The following is a 17,100-nucleotide window of genomic DNA, read 5'->3' as shown; positions in this document are numbered from 1 at the left end:
TGGAAATGCCTCCTGAAGTTGTTTTGAGCTAGGTCTTAAAGGATTTAGGAATTCTTTAACCCCCCTCCCCCCAAAAAAACTTTTAAGATATTTTTTTAAGTTTAATTTAATTTTTAATTTTTTTAAAAAACTTTCTCCCCCACTTTTCATCTCTTTCTTCCTCTTTGGGGGAAAAAGAAAAAATAAAGAAAATCTTTATAACAAATATTCACAACAAGCAAAAGAATTCACACATTGGCTATATCCAAAAATGTGTGCTTCATTCTGTTCCTTGAATGTTGAATATACACCTTTCTATTAGGAGATTAGGTAAATGCTCATTATTTGGAAATGTGGTTAACCATTGTTCTGATCAGTGCTTATGTCTTTTAAAGTGTTTTGTCTTTACAATGCTGTTATTTTTAAATTTGTTCTTTAGCTACTTCTTTTGTTACTCTGTTATCAGTTTGAAGATGAGAGGAAATGGTTTTCAGGAAAGGGGGCTTAAAGATAGATCTGGGGGGTTTGTGTGGGAGCAAAGAATTCACCAACTCTGACTCAAGAGGATAAGAAAATGGTTTAATTCACAGATTGCTTGAAAGTTTGCAAATTACTACATAAAGTTCACAGGTAACAAGAAGTTCACAGATTAAGGTCTTTGGAGAAGCAGCAAGTTAATGCATTTCTCAAAGGACAGGCTGATTAGCAGAAGCAGGGGTTAAAAAGGAAAATGTGCTAAAAATGTAAAGAAAAGAAGCTTAGATCAACATTGATCCAGTCCAGGGAACTGGGGCCATATTGTTCCAGTAGCATGGGCCAGACCATGTGCACCTAGCTTGAGAAGAGAAGAGAGTGGCAGCCCAGTTGGTAGTCCAGGGTGGGTGGGACAAAGGTGATGCTAGAAGAGTGGTTTACTACCTGGCTCCATGTATTCTCCAATGCACAAGCCACAGGGGTGGTCCCTAGGAAGTGGTAAAGACAGCATTCACCCGACCTGTCTCCTTACTGAGTCTTCTGCCCCAAAGGGCATGACTAAAAAGTCATGGAGTTTGAACTCTCCCTCAGAACAGGGTGCTCCTGCTATAAGTTCATATGAGTCTTTGCAGTTTTTCTGAAATCATTGCTTTCATCAATTTGACAGTGGCAGTGATTCTTTAAATTCATATAGCATAATTTATCTGGCTTTCTGAATTGATAAGCCATCTTCTTTGTTTTTAGGTTCTTTCCAATGCAAAAAGAATTGCTAAAAATATTTTTATATGTTTAATCTTTAGTTTCTTTGGGATTTAGGTACACTAGTGAGATCATTGGGTCAAATAATAAGCACAGTTCAGTAAACTGTTACATTGGGTAGCAAAGTTTGGTCATTTGGGAGGCATAATTCCAAATTGCTTGCCAGAATGACCAAATCAATTCATGACTTCATCAACAATGCATCACTGCTCTTGTTTTCCTTCAGCTTTTCCAACATTTGTTCTCTCTCTCTCTCTCTCTCTCTCTCTCTCTCTCTCTCTCTCTCCCTCCCTCCCTCCCTCCCTCCCTTCCTTCCTTCCTTCCTTCCTTCCTTCCTTCCTTTCTTGTTTTTTATTAGCTTTGTCAATCTTGTGCATGTTTGGTGAAATCTTAGAGTTGCTTAAATTTGAATTTCTCTAATTAGTGATTTGTACATTTTTATCACAAGATGACTCATACACGTATAGCAGATTTTATCGTTTTAAAAATTGCCTGTTCATATTCTTTGATCACTTATCAATCGGGGGGGTTTATTCTCATGAATTTAAATAATTTTCTTATGTAACTTCACAAATATTTAACAACGGGAAAAGGTATGAGAGGCTTGATGCAAAGATTTCCCCCTAGTTATCTGTTTTCATTCTAATATTAGCTACATTTGTTGATTTGTGTAAAACAAGCTAATTTAATTTTTAACTAAAATAATGTATTTTTGTTCTCCTCTCCATTCTCTTGCTTAGTCTTGAATTCTTCATATAATCATAAATCTTCCTTGCTCCTCAAATTTGTTTCTGATGTCACCTCTATGTCTAAGTCATTTATCCATCTGGAGCTTATTTTGCTATGTTTGAGATGTTGGTCTATATTTACTTTATGCCAAACTGCTTTTAAGATTTTCCAATTTTGTTAAATAATGAATTCTTACCCCATCCTGCACCTGAGATTAGATTTTCCTTGGGTGCACAACCAAAATTGGAATTGTGGTCTTTGAGTTTATCAAAAACTAGGCTACTGTGTTTGCTGATCTGTGTTTTATACTTAATCTGTTCCAGTCATTTATCTATTTATTTATTCACTACACATCCATTTATTTAGACTTCCATTAGTCACAGTCATAACTGCCATGATATTTATTGTTTGGAAGGGATAGGGCAGTCAATTATGTGGATCAAGATTCATCTGATCACAATAGCCAGAGATATCATTAAATAAAGGGAATCATGAGAGGACATGGATCACTTAAAAAAACAACACCTAGAAGGGTAAGTGGGAGCTCTTGTAGAGTCTTGGATATGATCTTAGCTTGAATGATAAAAGTAGGTTCAGGACAAGCTTGGTAGAGCCTTGCCAGTTAGCACAAAGAATAATCCTCCCTTTGAAATGTGATTGTACCCTAGAGAAGAAATCTGAGCTCAAGTTAAAGAAAACAAAACAAAGAGCGAGGCTAGAAGCAGTATTGGAGGGAGGGGAAGGAACATTTCACCTGAACTAATAATATCTTTTTTCTTTTTCAGCTTTGCCTCTCTCTCTTTCTATTCCCATAATTCATATTCTTGTTTCTCAGTATGATTTGCAGCTGACAAAATGCATTCTGGGGGATAATTATGATGAATTATAAAGTTTTTATTTTTCCCACACATACATTCTCTTATAAAATGAGAAGAGTACTTATAAGTCTTCAAACTAGGTTATCTATTTCTTAAAGCTTTGTTTGAGATGAATAGAGGCTTGTATTTCTTTTTTAAAGTAAGAGAATTAAAAATGGCTTCCATATGTGGCAGGGGAGGAAAAGCTAATTCCCCTATCTGTTTTGGCCCCAGGGAGTAGGTGGATGGATGCCCAAACTTCAGTCTTCCCTTAGAACCAGTTCTTCAATCCTGCAGATTCTGGACCTTAAAGTCATAACTAACTCACAAGCCTTCCTCAGGCTTCCCCAGGCAGGAGGAAAACAAGCAAGGCTTATTAATTTTCACTTCAAAATACTGAAGATGCCACTGGTGGTGGTACTTTATTCATGCACCCTGTTTGCAACCTCTCCACATCCTAGGAGACACTATTCATTAGCCCTTGTAATCAAATCACAGCAACTACAGCTGCAGCTGCAGTTGCAGTAGTTGATGGCCAGCCTTCTCATCACAATACTCCTTATGCTTACTAGGTTTGAGAACTTAGACATTATATCCAAGTGTGTACTAGGAGCAGCCTTTCCTGCCAGGAAGAATCTTATCAGGACCTTTGAAAGCTCAAGGTCACCTCTACAACATCTAAGAATATTGAAAGACTCTTCAACTGACATAAATCATTAGCCCCTGAAGATGATAGGATGAGGAACAACTCTACAAAGGCAGATTGCCCTTCAGTGACTCTTCCTCAAGTCTATTGCCCCATTCTCCAAGAAGTATAAAGTAAGAGTTCTCAGACAGGTTAATCTATTTTATTGTGCCCATTTATAACTGGAGAAATTGAGGCAATTTCTCATATTGGGATTTGCCTAGGGTCACACAGCTGATGTCTGAAATCACATTTGAACTCAGGACTTCCCATCTTTAGGTCTACTCCTCTATCCACAGAAACACCTAACTGCCCAAAGGCATAATAACAGGGATCCTTAAGCTGTATTCTTATAATAAGCTTCATCATTCCTATATTGGAGGAGGGAGTTATGACCAAAGTTGGTGGGTAATGATCCTGACTCAAGAAAAAAAAGAGCAAAAATGAAATATTATCAGTGAAACATTCAAAAACTGACAAAAAGGAGCAGAAGCGAGGTGAAGGGACAGAGACTAGGAGATAATGTTACTGTCATGTCATTTTTAATATTAATCAACTAGGTAATAGTTCAAAGTATTATTTGTAATTCTCTTATACTGTTATTTATGCATTGAAATGTCTATGTTGGTTGAAATTGTCAAATTTAGAATTAAAAAAATTAAATGAGAGCTCACAGAGAAAAATTAGAAATGAAACAAAAATTATGAATTGAAAAAAGATTCAGGATTTTAAACTCTGAACAGAGTTGATTGTATTTTATATTAGAAATAATCTTGGAGCATTTAAAGTGTGTTGAATTGGGAAGTGATATAATCAGATCTTTCTTTAGAAATATCAAAATCTATTTTTAAAAAATTCTTCCCTTTAATTGGAAAAAATTGATACAAAATTGACTTCTCAAAGAAAAATATACTTTTATTGTGCTACTAAACAAAGTTGCATTACAAAATATTGACTTATGTAGTTCATAGTCATCTATGATTAAACTCATGCAAAAGACAGAAATTGTGTCTGTTTTATTTTCTTTAACCCATTAACGACCTCTCACATCTGTCCTGTTCACTTTTCTCACCTGTCAATCAAGCACCCTTTTTGATTGAAGGATTGGATGTCTTGATATATATTTGAATGAATAGCATGCATATCAAAATTTCCTCAATCTACATTGGCATTTTGACTCTTTCATTTCCAAATGATGAAAAAGACTTTGTAAAAATAAACATATGAGGGGCAACTAGGTGTCTCAGTGGATAGAGCACTTAACCAGGATTCAGGAGGATGTGAGTTCAAATTTGGCCTCAGATATTTAAAAATTACCTAGCTGTGTGACCTTGTCTTACTCTCCTATTAGACTGGAATTAGCCTAAGATAAAATATATCTTCTTATATAAAGTTTATATACTTCAGATCCAACATGGTTCTCTGAAAACAGTTAGTACTGCATAAATGTCAATTGAATTGTTTTGAAATAAAGCTATTAAATTGAAAACACTTTAAAGAAATTAAGATGTGTTTCAGTATAGGAAAAGATGAAAAAGTAAAGATTGGTAATTAGAAAATACTAAAATAATCTTATGACTATGATGTTAATAGGAAGTCTCATTCATTTTTTTATTTTGTTTTCATTTTTGGCTTTTGCAAGGCAATGGGATTAAGTGACTTGTCCAAGGTTAAACAACTAGACAATTGTTAAGTATCTGAGTTCATTTTTGACCCTCCTGATCCCAGGACTAGTGTTTTATCCACTGTGCCACCTAGCTGCCCTGAAGTCTCATTCACTTTGACAAGTTTTAGCCCAAATTTGAAGCAACATGAAAATTACATTGTATTGGCACATTGGTCAGCAAATGGTGTGGATAGCATAGCAGACTCTTTGTGTGTCCACAGTGATTCTGAAAGAGCTGTATCCATCTACATGTAGTTTCTTCTGCTTTCTTTAATCCATATGGGGCAATGGTCTATCCCATATTTAACTGCTAACTTAGTGGGTGGTACAAGAAATAGTATACAAGCTGTCTACCTGGTGATATTCCTCTTGGACCACCTTCCAGCGGCTACTTCAGAGTGAAGGTGGATGGCATGAGTAAGTTTTGCCCAATAGTTCCAGGTTCTTTCCCTACTCATGAGATGGCACAATTTCTTTCATTTTGTTTTTCTCATTCCTTTCATACTAAATTCCATGACAATTTGCAATAGGTGCCTCCATTTCTGTTCTTCTTTTATCTTCTAAAACAATCTGATTTCTGATTTTATCATTCAACTGAAACTGCTTTCCCAAGTTACTAGTGATCTCTTACCTACCATATTCAGTGACATTTTCTTGATCATCATTTTTTGACATCTGCACTGTTTTTGATGTCATTAATTCTCTCTATCCCTCTCTGACAACTCCTCAAGCTCATATCCCAAAGCTTTTTCTTAGTCCCTTTTCTTTTCCCCTCTCTACTATTTCACTTGTGGACCTCATCATTTCCCACATTTTCAATTATCATCTGTGCTGATGATTCTTAGGTCTATTTATCTAGCCTTAATCTTTCTCCTGACTTCCATCATCTTATTTCCGGCTTCCTATTGAACATCAGGTACTAAATGTGAAATCTTAAATTCAACATGTACAAACAGAACTCATGATATTACCCCCAAGCCTTCCACTATGCCATTACTCTATTACTTTGGAGAACACGTTATACTAGTCACCCAGACTCACAAGTTAGATGTCATTCTCATCTTCTCACTCCTTCCATATTCATTCAGTTAGCAAGTTCTGTTGAATCTGTCTCTGAAATATTTCTTCTCTCCTTTGACACTGTCACCTTCAGAGTACAGACAATCATTGTTTTTCATAAAGACCATTGAAATAGCCTTTTGGTTGATCTTTCTGCTTCAAGTCATTCCCCACTCTAGCCTATAATCTACTAAATTACCAAATTACTTTACTTAAATGCAATGTACTTAAGTCATATCTTTATTCAATTAGCACCAGTGGTTCTCTCTTACTTTCAAGGTAAAATATTAAAAAAATAATAAAATAAAAAATAAAGGTTTTTAAAAAATAAATAAAATATAAAACTCTATTTGACTTTTTTTGGGGGGTGTAATTAATCATTTTATTATTCATGTTTTCAGATAATCAAAATGGTACTCTGGAATTCCAAAGACCCTTCATAGAACCCACTCAGTATTTACATGATCTTGGAAGAATGGGTGTTCCTGAAGGTTGTAATCAACTTTTCTTCATTAAGGGTTAATGAGAAGAATAAACATTATAATGAGAAGGGAACCTATTCTAATTCGGGACTGGGAGGAAGTAACTGATCACTCTAACTCAATCCTAGATAGAAAATTTCCCTCCCTAGTCAAACCTGTTTGAATGGAATAAAATGGGTCAGAATTTCACATGAGATTAAATTCCTTATAAGGTTTTCTAGCAGGATGGAGTAACTATTCCCACCTGGGATGGAAAGGCATGTACCCCCAGGGATTTGGCTTAGTATAGAGTGAAAATATCAAGGGAGGGGGGGATCTGGATTTCTCCAATAGTTAATTATTTAATAATCATTTCTCTCAACATGAAAAGAGCTGATATGAATATTTTTGTACATATTTTGATCTCCTTGGAATGGGAATTGGTTTGCACTGGTTGCTGAATCAAAGGGTATATAAAGTTTAGTTCAGGGACAACAGTTCCAGGTTACTTTCTAAAATAGTTGGACCAATTCTCAGTTGCACCAAAGGTGTGCTAGTGGTGCCTGTTTTCCCCAAAATATGCTATTTTCCATTTGACTTTTAAAGCTCTTACTAACCTGAGAAATTCCCTTCTCACTTTTCCAATCTTCTTGTACTTTATTGCCTGTACTCTTCAATCCAGTGATCCTGGATTCCTTGCTATTCCTCAAATAAGACATTTCATCTCTCAGCTCCAAGCATTTTCCTTGGCTGTTTCCCATGCCAAGAATCCTCTTTCTCCTTATCTTTGTCTACCAGATTCTCTGACTTGGTTCAAGTGTCAACTAAATTCCCTCTTCTACAGGAAGTATTTCCCAACTCCTTTTAAATCTAGTATTTTCCCTCTTTTGATTATTTCATATTTTTCTCTGTATATAGATTATTTGTGAATATTTCTTTGCTTCCTCACAATATTCTGATATTTTTAAAGATAGGAGTTCTCTTTTACCTCTCTTTTGTATCCCTAGGATTTTGGACAATGCTTAACATATAGCTAAATAAATATTTATCGATTAATTGATTGATCTTACACCTTACCTTCCTCTACATACACTGTCATTGATACTGATCTCCTTACTATGTCTCACAAAAGACCCTCTGTTTCCCAATGTTGTTCATTTTCAGGATAGTTTCCTATGTCTAGAATTATTTTTCTCTTTTCACCTCCCTCTCCTGCCTTGACAAGTTCCAACTTAAATCACATTTTTTTGTAATAAACTTTTCCCAATAACCCATAATGTTTTCCCCTTGTGATTATTTCAATTTATCTTTCCATAGCTTCTTTGTACATAGTTGTCTTTATGTTGTCTTTCTAATAATTTGTGAGTTACCTGAGGATAGGGTCTGTTTTACCTTTTACCTTACCATAGTGACTGGCTCATAGTAAGTCTTTAATAAATATTTATTGATTTGTAAATGTTCGTAGTTCTTCCCACATGCACACTTAGTCAACTTCTTTCTTCCTTGGTAGATGACAGGAAATGACTCCAGGTTTCAGTTGAATCTGGTGGCATATGAAATATTATCCAAAAATTTAACAAAATAAACAATTTTTCTTATGTCAGCTCTGAGCCCCTAGTTGCCATATTTGGAAACTTCCCTTCTCATTCAAAGTCCCTCATTAATAGAATTAAACAATTTTTTTTCTTAATGGTAAGTTACCAAATAATTTTTAAAATAATAGCATAGCAAAAAATACCTCAAAGAGAAAAAATCTTTCAAATGACAAGCTTTCATGTTTGTTTCAGCAGAATTGATTTCTTTCTCTCTCTCACACCACTCAACCAGTCAAAAGGGAAAGAGTAAGAAAAAGATTTGGCAAAATTTAAAACTTGCTGTGATATGTCCTTGGCAGCCATTCTGAGAAAACAAGGGGAAGGTTTTGCAGGCTTTGGGGACCTCGCCAAGGCTTCCCTGAGTGAGTGTTCTGAGGAAATACAAGGAAGAAGCTTTACTGGAGGCTGGCAGCCCTCCCACTGGTAACAGCGTGGTGGGGATCTTGGTCAAACTCATCCCATCAGTCTTGATTCCACTTGAGTCAGTTCCACTTCCACTCCATTTTTCCCTCTCTGCTCTAGGTCAAACCAGATTGACCTATTTTGGGGGGATCATTCCCAATCCTTGTTTTATTTTGTTTTTACTCATCTACAAAACCAAAATGCACCTTTATTCCCAGTCTTTTCTCTGTCTACTTTGGAGGAAGAAAACCCAAGATGTGATCTAGAAGGGCCTCTCTTCTCTGCACTCTCATTGAAAAATTCATGGTGGAAAATTTCCTCCAGGGTTAAATGTAAATGAAAGAATTCTGAGAAATGTATGCCCACATATATTCTTCTCCTTCTCTGTTGTCTCCCTGACAAATTACTCCAAATCACTTTTGGGAATTCTTAAAAAATCATTGTTGCCTTTGAATTTACTTTAATTAAGCAAAATTTTTCTTTTTTCCCCATCCCTCAAATCTTTTACATATTTCTAAGTAATACAATGGACATAGAATTCTCCATCCTTGAATCGTTCCCTCAGTGGTCTAAAAATGAAATATATACATAGTCTCTGATGTTTTTACTATGGGTTTTCTATCTGGTGTAGCAGAATAAATTATGATTGCTAATTATATTATATTTAAGATTGAGGCAAGAAAAGGTTTGAACCAAAGGCTGTTATGGGTTCATGATGGAAGGAAATGAATTGCTTTATGGGTGAGCAATTAGATTGCATGTTAACTTTCAGATTCATATTATGCTATTTGAGAATTTGTCATATGTAGAAGAAAATGAAGGAAGAATAAAAAATTCATGAAATTTTACAAGTGTTTATTAAATGCCTATCATGTTTCAAATACTATGCTGAGGCCTGGAGATAGAAAGACAAAGATGGGACAGTTGCTGTTATCAAAGAGTTTATTTCTATTTTGGGGAAATAACGTGTCAAAAAAAATGAAACATAAATATATACAGATTAATTTCTCGGGTGGATGACAGGAATTGGGAGGGGACTTGGATAGGATAAATTGGCTCTTGATCTGAGCTTTTAAGGAAATTGGGAAAGTTTAAGGTAGAAATGAAGATTAATGTATTTCAGGTACATGGAGGCTTAGTTATATAAAGACATTGAAATGCCAGATGAAATGTCATCCATGGCAAACAGTAATTAGGTCAATTTGGATAGAATGTAGAGTGTGTGAGGAACAAGCCTGGAGAGATTGACTGGAACTATAGCATGGTGGCCTTCGGAAGTCAAGTTGAGGAATTTGTATTTTACCCTACAGGCAAAAGAATCTTTTTGAGCAGCAGAGTATCATGGCTCAATCTGTGCTTTAAGACACAGTTTGACTGCTATATGGAAGATGGTTGCAAGGAAGTTATGCAGAGTCTAGGTGATGAGATCATGTGCTGTGAATAGACAGAATGGAGTGAAAAATGTATAGAATGGAAGGAGAGGATATGGTGATTTAAAAAAAAACTTCTTTATCTGAGAAATGAACATATGAATTATATACAGTGCTTGAAAGTACAGTGTTAATAGAAAGAAATCCACAAGAATATATCAATTCTTTCCTGCTTTCCTCTATATACCTCTCTTAATTTTCCCTCCAGCATGACCCACTTTAGTTACTATTTACTAAAATATTCATAGTCTTACTAAATCTTCTCCATATTCATGGTTTATTTTATTTTATTTTATTGTTCATTTCATTTGGTAGCTACTTTGCTATTGCATTTGTCTCATTTACTTGGTTCATCCCTAGTTCATTCACCATTCATTTTCTATCTTACCTTAAGTTCTACTGGTTTTTCATTACTGTATTTTAAACTCAGTTTAATCTCAGCCACGAAAAGAACCTGATCATTACTGAGAAAGACTTAGCTGAAATGAAGATGCTTCTTTGGAAGACTGACTGAGTATCATTCTTTATGTCCCATAAACCCATAGTATCTACATTACTATTCTCGTGCATGGTGTGGCAGAAAAAAAACTCACTCAAAGAAGAAAACAAAATAAAACAACAATGAAGCCGAAACAATAATCACAATTAAAAAGTGCATGATTGTTAAAGGCAACAATTAAATACCAAGTATATGAAGATTAAGGTAGACCAAATAGTGACCAAGAATAGATATTTGTCCTTTAAGGTTTGTTTGGTTTTTTTTAAAACATCTATTAACTCTTAAATTTATACATCAGTAAATGTGTGAGGAGATAGGTAGATGATAGATGGATAGAAATATAAATGAGAGATGATAAATGCATCAATTGAAAGATAGATAGATAGATATCACGCAGTCAGATAAACATAAACAGGTAAATTTACAGGACCATAAGCAAGAAATGAGTTAACAATGGAAATGCTCCTTTAAATCAGAAAATTAGAAAAAAAAAAGGAAGAAACATTTTATTCTCTCTCTGTCTCTCTGTCTCTCTCTCTCTGCAATTTAAGACATATTACAAGTAGACTTATATAACTAAGCCTTGATTTTCAAAGGTTTTCCATTTTCTGGAAATAACTTGATGTTCCAGCCTGAAATTTAGTAATGAAAACCTCTAAGATTTATAATTAAACCTAAGTGGAAGCAAATAGATCTGTATATTATTTAGTGGGAAAGAATTGGAAATTGAGGAAATGCCCAGCATTTAGGGGATGACTGAACAAATTGTGGTATATGAATTTGATAGAATAATACTGTTCTGTAACAAATGAAAAAAAAAAAACCCAGATAGATCCAGAACGATCTGGAGAGACATGTGAATTGATGTTGAATGAATAAGCAGAATAAGGATAGCTTTGTACACTTTTAGGTTGAAAAATGCTATCCATATCCAGAGAAAGAACTATAGAGTCTGACTTTGGAATAAAGCTTGCTATTTTTACTTTTTAAAATTTGTTGTATGTTTTTTCTTTTTCAAGGGTTTTCCCTTTTTGTTTTGATTCTTCTTTCACAATATAACTAATATGGAAATATGTTTAACTTGATAGTACATGTATAATTAATATGAGAGTAATCGTCATGGGGAGGAGGCAGGAAATTGAGGGAAAGAGAAAATTGTGGAATTCAAAATCTTATAATGTTTAAAACTTTACATGTAATTGGAAAAAAAATCTACATTTTTAGATCAAATTTTGCAAATCCATTTCCATGGAAAGTGTTAATACTTATCTCTATATCTTATTGAGATAACTAGTAGAAAAACACTGAAATACAAGAGAATGAATAAATGAAAAAAAACATCAAGCACTTCAGTGCCTAACCAGTGATAAGAATTGGAAAAATAAACACAAAAAAATAAGACATTCTCTGTTTTCAAGAAGTATGGATTGTAAAAGAAGACAGTAAGGGAGAGTGGTGGCCAAGGAGGAAAGCTTTGCTCTGGGAAATTACATAGATTAGGAGAGGACTCCCAGGACCATGGACTGACCTTCCATTACAATGAATAATAGTGATGATCTGATTACAATTCCCAGATAGTGCTGGGAAAAACGTGAGGGAGGAGAAGAATGGGCTTATATGTTCATGGCAGAAAGATGGCTAGAGTGAATCCTGGTAGATTCAGAACTAGGGTAGCTGTGGTGAACTCTCATTAATCAGGCTCAAGTGTAATTTGGAAATAGAAGATGGAGCATAGAATTGGAGTAGGAAAATGCTAGAATGCAATCGTGAAACATTTCTGGATTGAGACTTTTGCATACTACTCAACAAATTTATATACTGTTTCATTTGGCCATGGAGACTGAGATTGCAGCCTTTTAGAAAATAACTAGCATTCTTATCAGATTACTAAGTACCTTGAAATAGAATTTTCAATAGTTACCTTATATGTGCCTATTACTTCATTTTTTTTGTTTTTGTTACTTTTGTTAGTTTTTTTTTTTTTTTTTGCAAGGCAATGGGGTTAAGTGGTTTGCCCAAGGCCACTCAGGTAGGTAATTATTAAATGTCTGAGGTCAGATTTGAACTCAGGTACTCCTGTCTCCAGGGCTGGTGCTCTATCCACTGCGCCACTTAGCCGCCCTTTGGTTACTTTTTTATCTGTTATCACCTCCTATCCAAAATCAATCTGACTCTCTCTCCTAGTTACTATTGCCCTACCCTTCCAAAATATTTTAATCTTATTGTTTGGTCATTTACAGTTGCCCAACTCTTTGTGACTTCATTTGAGATTTTTGAGTGATTTGCCATTTTCTTCTTGAGTCCATTTTACAGATGATGAAACTGAAGCAAACAGGGTGAAATGACTTGATTGGGTCACACAATTAGTGTCTGAGGCTGGATTTGAATTCTGAAAGATGAATCTTGTGGATTATAATTCCTACATTCTATCTACTCTGCCACCTGACTGCCTCATTTTAAATCTATATTGCTTCTTTTTTTGTTTATATGCATGTTATCTTCTGCATCACTTCCTTCCTCCAGTAAACTATAAACCCCTTGAGAATAAGGAATGGTTGTTGTTGGGGTTTTATTTTTTGAAATCTTTTTTATTTCCATTCTACCACTTGTCACATAGTTGGTGCTTAATACAATTGTTAAATGAACAGAATTACGTGATCTTATTTCTCTTTCCAAGAAAGAAATAAATAGTAAAAATGAGTGAGAACAAATTCTTGTCCAAAATACTTGTAAAAGAGGAAATGTTTTTAAAACACTGTCATTCACAATTAGAATTCACTCATCCAAAAATGAGGTTAGGTGTGACTGAAGCCATTTACAATATTTTACTTTAAAAAGCTCAGGAATAAATTCTTTTCTAAATTTATTACCTTTCATATTAAAGCCTATAAAAATCTCATGTAAGTTGTCCTATTTTCAGATGTTTTTTACATTTGTGAGTCACTTACCAATGTCAAAAGAATCTATTTCTATTGACTTTATTGATCCTTTTATAATTTTGAAAAGCTCAACACCTCTTCTCTTCCAAGCAAAATACCCACAATTGCTTAGTATTTCTTAGATTTGACTAATATACTTTGAATTACAGTCTTTGGGATTACTATGCATCAAGACTTATTCTCCCCCTTTAACCACCCCCCCCCCGAAGAATATATTATACCATCATTTGTGGAAGGCTTTCATTTAAAAATCTTACTGTTATTCTCTACTTGAACAGACAGATATAAACAGACATTTCATAAAATAAGGGTTGGATTCAGAGTCAAACTGAGTATTTGAAATCCTAAAGTGGATTTTATTGATTTATAATATAATCACCCTTTAGCTAAACTTACAATATTTCTTTTTACCAGTCATCTATATCTTATTTATTTCAATTAATATTCCAGCCCTTACAAGAGGAACCTTTCTTCATCTCTAGAAATGTTATGTGTTTTCCTCTTGAAATTGCTTTGTATCTATGGACATGTTGTAGTTGCTCAATCATGACTAACTCTCTGAGATCCCATTTTTGGCATTTTATTGGCCAAGATACTACTATTTTCTTCTCCAGTTCATTTCACAAATGAGGAAACTGAGGTAAAAGAGAGTTAAGTACCTTGACCAGGGTCATATATCTATTAGTGCCTGAGCCCAAATTTGAACTAATAAAGATGAGTCTTTCTCATTTTGGAACTGTGCCACCTAAGTGACCCCATTTTACATGCCTCTAGTACCAAAAAAAGATGTTACATTGAATCTGACCATATTTTCTTTTTTTATTTTCTTTTTTATTGTCATCACCTTGACATAGTATGTTGATTTTTGTTATTTTCATGTCTATACACATAGAGTAGTTTTGAAAAGTAATGATTCCTCTTCCTTAAGGGATCATGTATAGAAATTGTCAAACATCCAAAGAAGTATACAGGATGAAGGATTTAGGGGGAGGCTAGGTGGTGCAGTGGATAAAGCACCGGCCCTGGAGTCAGGAGCACCTGGGTTCAAATCTGGTCTCAGACACTTAATAATTACCTAGCTGTGTGGCCTTGGGCAAGCCACTTAACCCCATTTGCCTTGGAAAAACCTTAAAAAAAATGAATGAGAGATTTAGAAAAGGTTTCAGGTGGAATCTAGTTCAAAGTGTCATTAAAAGGAGTTTCCAGTTGTTCTCTAGTCTCTGCATGAAGATTTCTAATGAGGGGGGATCCCCTGTCTCTGCCTTAAATTCCAATGAACCTTTCAACATGGGTATGCAATGGAATCCCAATGAGGGGGGGATATCATCTTGTTGTTATTTATCTTTCCTTTTTGAAGGGAATCAATGGCATGGCAGGTGGCATCTTGCCTTTAAGTGAGGCAGAGTCGTACAAAATCACCAACCTCACTCTCTCTCCCAGAGTCATCACAGTCCAGTGGAAGGACAAAAGTCAAAAATGACTGGTAATGGTTGGGATGCATTGGATGTTTTTGGTGTGTTTTATATTTGATTATTATTTGATTACTCCACAGTTCTTTAAAACAAATTGTTCTCCTCTGACCACTGTGCCAGGGGAAGTCTTCACATCCTTGGAGGACACATCCCCCTAACTCATTGATGGGTTTTCCTAAAGCTGGGTTAGCCCATCTGCTGACACAGGTTTATCAGGGCATGGACAAACATACTATTGCTTCTTGGAGTCAGAGGTGGGTGACAGGTAGGGAATGTTATAAGTAAATCAAGGTCTGGGCAGCTACTTGGTCCAGTGGACAATATGTGGGCCTGGAGTCAGGAAGATTCATTTTCCTGAGTTGAGATCTAGCCTCAGACACTTTCTAGCTATATGATCCCAGGAAAGTCCCTTAGCCCCTGTTTGCCTCAGCTTCCTCATCTGTGAAATGAACTGGAGAAGGAAATGTCTAATCCCTCCAGATCTTTGCCAATAAAAGCTTGTTACTATATTAAAAGGATAAAACATATGATACTGGAAAATGAAGTCCTCAAGGCAGACTTCTGAGGAAGAACAGAGGATTATTACAATTCGCTCTAGTATTAATGAAGCAGTAGAGTCCTGCCCCAGGGAGAGCAGAGAGATTGGGCAGTCTCCTCAGACCCCCTTAACCATCTGTTGGCTGGGCTCTGGAGGTACAGACTGGCTTCCCTGATTCCCCACTGCAGCTTCTCACCACAGGCCTGTTCTGAGGCTGGTGTTCCTGCAACTTGTTGTGGCAGAGTTCTCTCATGGCCCCTTCAGACTGTTCCTGGTGATCCCTGGGCTGGGCTGGGCTGCACTGATGCGGTGACTTTTTTCCAACCCCAGGTCCTAGTGAAACACACCTTTCCTGAAGAACTTCTAAGTTGTCTTGGACTGGGAAATTTTATCACTCAGTCTTTCTGTGGGTTCTGCCCCTCTATGTTGTGGCTAGAGTCATCATTTGATGGCTTTTGGAGTTTTTTGGGGAATGAGTTTCAGGGAAATCCTGCCTTCATGCTGCTATCTTGGCTCCTCCCTAAGACCCACAATATCTTATAGAAACAACACCCCCAACATGTCACATTCATCCTAGAACACTGGAGTGCTAAAGTTGGAAATCAAAAGATAATTCAACTAATAAGTAAGGTTGGAATGATAGAAGAGCCTAAGAAATGGTGGCAAGAATGTAGAGCAATATAAGAAAGATCTTACCACCACTAATAATCATAATGTTGTAGATACTGATCTAGAGTCAGACATCCTGGAGGATGAGGTTATGTGGACCTTAGGACACATTACTAACAAGACAAGGGGAGGTGATGGAATTTCAAATTCAAGTTCTAAAAGATGATGCTTTTTGAGTGCTGTAACTCAATATGCTGGCAAATTTGGAAAACTCAACAGTAACCACTGAATTGGAAAAAAATCCATTTATTTCTCAGTTCTAAAGAAGGGCAATGCCAAGGAATGCTCCTATAATAAAATAAGTTTTCAAATTTCACATGCCCATAAGGTTGCATTTAAGATTTTCCAAGCTATACTTCAACAAAATCTGAACTGATAATTAGGAAAGCAAGCTGGTTTTTAAAGAAGCAGAATTAGTAACCAAATTGCCAATCTTTGCTGAATTATGAAGAAAGCAAAGAAGTTTCAGAAGAAAAATCTACTTATACTACCATGCCATGTCTTTGACTGACTATGTGGATCTTAGCAAATTGTCTCAAATTCTCAAAGAGATGAAAGTACCAGATCATCCTATGAGGAACCTTTATATGAATCAAGAAATAGCAGTTACAAACACATATGGGATAGCTGATTGATTTAAGATTGGAAAAGGAGTATCATAAGGTTGCCTGTCATCATCTTATTTATTTAACATATATGTGGAATACATTATGCATAATTATGGGCTAGATGAATTTAAAACAGAATTAAAGTTGACTGGAGAAATGGCATTCTCAAATATGCAGATGATATCACTCTGAATGCAAAAAGTGAAGAAGAATTAAGAAGTTTCTTGATAAGGATGAAAGAGGAGAATGTTAATACTGGCTTGAAGAATAACATAAACA

This window comes from Macrotis lagotis, chromosome 3 (assembly GCF_037893015.1).
Source record: "Macrotis lagotis isolate mMagLag1 chromosome 3, bilby.v1.9.chrom.fasta, whole genome shotgun sequence".
NCBI lineage: Eukaryota > Metazoa > Chordata > Mammalia > Peramelemorphia > Peramelidae > Macrotis > Macrotis lagotis.
The sequence above is the reverse complement of the archived record's forward strand: the minus strand, read 5'-3'. Positions refer to the sequence as shown.